Source organism: Belonocnema kinseyi, chromosome 2 (genome assembly GCF_010883055.1).
Source record: "Belonocnema kinseyi isolate 2016_QV_RU_SX_M_011 chromosome 2, B_treatae_v1, whole genome shotgun sequence".
NCBI classification, from domain to species: domain Eukaryota; kingdom Metazoa; phylum Arthropoda; class Insecta; order Hymenoptera; family Cynipidae; genus Belonocnema; species Belonocnema kinseyi.
Genome location: NC_046658.1, coordinates 141,548,364 through 141,553,570, shown reverse-complemented (window position 1 = coordinate 141,553,570; position 5,207 = coordinate 141,548,364). Strand labels below are relative to the sequence as shown.

Sequence of the window (5,207 nt, the reverse complement as noted above, 5' to 3'; positions counted from 1 at the left end):
TAATTATGTTATATTATAATAGTCTTATTTAAATCTTAATCCGCATTTGAAAGACATTAAAGAGATTGGTGATTTTGGAATTCATCTCGTTGGGATAAAAACTCAATTGTTTGATTAAAAAATTAATTATTTTGTTGAAAATGTAACTATTTTGTAAAAAATTCCTCTTTTCTATCAAAAGTTCAACTACTTTGTTAAAATTTTTATTTGTTTCATTTTAAGGTTCATCTCTTTCGTTGAAAATACATTTTTGAAACTGACAATTAATCTATAAGATTTTTGGTTAAAAAATCATGTATTTTATTAACAATTCGTCTTTCTTTGTAGAAGTTAAATTGCTTTATGGAAAATTTATATATTTTGATTAAAAATGAAATTTTTGGTTGAATTATCAACTGTAAATATTTGTTGGTTGCAAAGTCGTTTTGTTGTAAATGCAACTATATTGTTAGAAATTAAAATCATAATTTTTTGGTGGAAAATTCTATTATTCGCTTGAAGTTGAACTACTTAGTAAAAAAATTAATTTTTTCTTATTAAGGATTCATAATTATAGTTGAAAATTCAACTATTTGCCTTTAAATTTGGTTAAAAATTCAGCTTTTTTGTAGATAATACTCTTTTTGACTTTGAAATTCAAGAATTTATTAAAATTAAATTGACCTATTTTAGTAGAAATTTAATCTTTTCGGTGGAAAATGTATCATTTTTGGTCAAAAATGCAACTGTTTGGTTAAAATATGAACTGTACATCTTCTTGGGTTTACGAGTCGACTATTTCATTCACAGTTGAACTACTTCGTAAAAAAATACGTTTTTTTAAACAAGGTTTTATAATTATGGTTGAAAATTTAACTATTTGGTTGAAAGTTTAACTCTTTAATTGAAAACTCATATTTTTCGCTTAAGAAATTCAACTTTTTAAAAATAATTCGTCTTTTTGACTTTAAAATTAAATAATTTCGTTGAAAATTTGTGTATTTTGTTTAAAATTTGTCTTTTTTTGTAGATAATTAATTTTCTTGGTCGAAAATTCAACAACTTTGTTGAAAATAAATTTTTTCAGTTAAAAATTATTTATCTTTATCTGAAAATGTAACTATTATAGGATTGATTAAAAATTAATCGTAAATATAGGTTAAGTTTGAAAATCGTTTTTTTTATAGAACATTAATCTTCTTGGTCAAAAATTCACCTTTTCCCTTGAAAATTTAACAATTTTGTTGAAAATTCGTTTTTTTTCCTTGTTCAATTCAATTTTTTATCACAGCTTTTATCTAGAAATTGAATTATTCCATTTTTGGTTAAATTTTATCCTGTAAATTGTATTAGTTAAAACACCAATTATTTGTTAGAAAATTAATTTATTTGTTTTCGATTATGACTTGAAATATTATTTCAGTCTAAAAAATTTTTATTTTTAACCCATTCAGTTTGAAACTTTTTAATTAAAAAAAGAAAAATTCGTTAATTATCAGCAATATTTGACCGCTCATTTAAAACAATCTATTACAAACAACAGTTAACAACTATACAAATTTGAACAGAATGGTTCGCAATAGAAAGCCTTGAATTGTTAAATCTGTAATGAGCTAAATTTTCATTTTAAACGCTACAATTTTAATTCAAAAAAAGATTGAGAATTAATTTAAAACTTAAAATTATTTCAAATAATTTGAAACACGATTTAGATTTTTGCAGATTTAAAAAAAAAGCTTTTTGAGAATTGTACAGTATTTAAAAAGAATAACAAAAATTGTTGTGAGTGCTAAGAACATTGAAAATGTTTTTATATTTTGACAAATAAATTTTAAGTGAGTATTTGAACACATTTTAAAAATTAAAAAAAAAAGAATCCGGAAGATTATAAGGAAATTATTTTATTTTGCAGTTTTTTTAATTTAAGGAAAAAATATAATTAACAAAATATATCAATTTTCAACCCAAAAGTTTACTTTTTAAAAAATTAAATTAATTTTCTATCAAATAATTGGTGTTTTAACTAATACAATGTACAGAATAAAGTTTCAACCAAAAATTGAATAGTTCAATTCCCAGATAAAAACGATTAATTTTTAATCAATCCTAGATTAGTTACATTTTCAGATAAAAAAAATAATTTTTAATCGAAAAAATAAATTTTCAATAAAGTAGTTAAATTCTCAACCAATAACATGAATTTTCGACAAAGAAAATTAATGATCTACAAAAAAAGACAAATTTCAAACAAAATACATGAATTTTCAACGAAATTATTTTATTTTAAAGCCAAAAAACGAATTATCTCCAAGAAGTTGATTTTTTTCAGCGAAAAATATGAGTTTTCAATCAAAGAGTTAAACTTTCAACCAAATAGTTAAATTTTTAACCATAATTATAAAACCTTGTTGAAAAAAACAGTATTTTTTTAAAAAGTAATTCAACTCTTAGTGAAATAATCGACATTTAAGCCCGTGAAGATGTACAATTCATATTTCAACCAACAAACTATTGCATTTTTGACCAAAAATGATACATTTTCAACCAAAAAGATTAAATTTCTACTAAACAAGGTCAATTTCCAACAAAATATATGAACTTTCAACAAAATTATTTAATTTTAAAGTCAAAAAGAGTATCATTTACAAAAAAGCTGAATTTCCAACCGAAAAATATGATTTTTCAACCAAGAATTTTAATTGTCGACCAAATAGTTTAACTTTCACTTACAGTTGAAGTACTTAGTAAAAAAAATAATTTTTTCTTATTAAGGATTAATAATTATAGCTGAAAAGTCAACTATTTTCCTCCAAATTAAATTTTTTATTAAAAATTTTACCTTTTTGTTAAAATTGCATCTTTGGACGCTAAAAGTCAACAATTTGATAGAAAGTTAAACTATTTGGTCGACAATTAAAATTTTGGTTGAAAAGTCATATTTTTGGGTTAAAAATTCAGCTTTTTTGTAGGTGATACTCTTTTTGACTTTAAAATTAAATAATTTTGTTGAAAGTTCATATATTTTGTCGGAAATTGACCTTGTTTAGTAGAAATTTAATCTTTTTGGTTGAAAATGTATCATTTTTGGTCAAAAATGCAATTGTTTGGTTGAAATATGAACTGTACATCTTCCTGGGCTTAAAAGTCGATTATTTCACTAAGAGTTGAATTACTTTGTAAAAAAAAACTTTTTTTTCAACAAGGTTTTATAATTATGCTCAAAAATTTAACTATTCAGTTGAAAGTTTAACTCTTTGATTGAAAACTCATATTTTTCGCTGAAAAAAATCAACTTTTTGGAGATAATTTGTTTTTTCACTTTAATATTAAATAATTTCGTTGAAAATTCATGTATTTTGTTCGAAATTTGTCTTTTTTTGCAGATCATTAATTTTCTTGGTCGAAAATTCATGTTATTGGTTGAGAATTTAACGACTTTATTGAAAATTTATTTTTTCGATTAAAAATTTTTTTTATCTGAAAATGTAACTATTCTAGCATTGATTGAAAATTAATCGTTTTTATCTGGGAATTGAACTATTCAATTTTTGGTTGAAACTTTATCCTGTAAATTTCCTTAAAATCTTCCGGATTCTTTTTTTTTAATTTTTAAAATGTTTTCAAATACTGACTTAAAATTTATTTGTCAAAATAAAAAATCGTTTTCAATGTTCTTAGCAATCACAACCATTTTTTTTATTCTTTTTAAATACTGTACAATTCTCAAAAAGCTTATTTTTTTTTAAATCTGCAAAAGTCTAAATCGTGTTTCAAATCATTTAAAATAATTTTAAATTTTAAATTGATTCTCAATGTCTTTTTGAATTAAAATTGTAGCGTTTAAAATGAAAATTCAGCTCATTACAAATTTAACAATTCAAGGCTTTCTATTGCGAACTATTCTGTTCAAATTTGTATAGTTGTTAACTGTTGTTTGTAATGGATTGTTTTAAATGAGCGGTCAAATATTGCTGATAATTAACGAAATTTTCTTTTTTAATTAAAAAATTTCAAATTGAATGGGTTAAAAATAAAAATTTTTTAGACTGAAATAATATTTCAAGTCATAATCGAAAACAAATAAATTAATTTTCTAACAAATAATTGGTGTTTTAACTAATACAATTTACAGGATAAAATTTAACCAAAAATGGAATAGTTCAATTTCTAGATAAAAGCTGTGATGAAAAATTTAATTGAACAAGGACAAAAACGAATTTTCAACAACATTGTTAAATTTTCAAGGGAAAAGGTCAATTTTTGACGAAGAAGATTAATGTTCTATAAAAAAAACGATTTTCAAACTTAACCTATATATACGATTAATTTTTAGTCAATCCTATAATAGTTACATTTTCAGATAAAGATAAATAATTTTTAACTGAAAAAATTTATTTTTAACAAAGTTGTTGAATTGTCAACCAATCAGATGAATTTTCGACCAACAAAATTAATTATCTACAAAACAGACAAATTTTAGTTTGTGACTCTTAGTGAAATAATCGACTCGTAAACCCAAGAAAATGTACAGTTCATATTTTAACCAAACAATTGCATTTTTGAGCATAAATTATACATTTTCCACCAAAGAGATTAAATTTCTACTAAAAAAAGGTCAGTTTAATTTTAATAAATTCTTTAATTTCAAAGTCAAAAAGAGTATAGTTGAATTTTCAGCTATAATTATGAATCCTTAATAAGAAAAAATTAATTTTTTTACTAAGTAGTTCAACTTCAAGCGAATAATAGAATTTTCCACCAAAAAATTATGATTTTAATTTTTAACAATATAGTTGCATTTACAACAAAACGACTTTGCAACCAATAAATATTTACAGTTGATAATTCAACCGAAAAATGTAATTTTTAATCAAAATGTATAAATTTTCCATAAAGCAATTTCAATTCAACAAAGAAAGATGAATTGTTAACAAAATACATGATTTTTTAACCAAAAATGTTATAGATTAATTGTCAGTTTCAAAAATGTATTTTCAACGAAAGAATTTTAACAAAGTAGTTGAACTTTTGATCGAAAAGAGGAATTTTTTACAAAATAGTTACATTTTCAGCAAGATAATTAATTTTTTAATCAAATAATTGAGTTCTTATCCCAACGAGATGAATTCCAAAATCACCAATTTCTTTAATGTCTTTCAAATGCGGATTAAGATTTAAATAAGACTATTATAATATACCATAATTATAATATTATCATTAATATACAT

General features: G+C 22.2%; 1 protein-coding gene across 9 annotated transcripts in view; it reads left to right on the top strand.

Moving 5' to 3' along the window:
- The window catches only part of LOC117168304 (piezo-type mechanosensitive ion channel component), a 230,011-nt gene that overhangs the window by 78,726 nt on the left and 146,078 nt on the right, over positions 1–5,207 (top strand). The window lies entirely within an intron of this gene.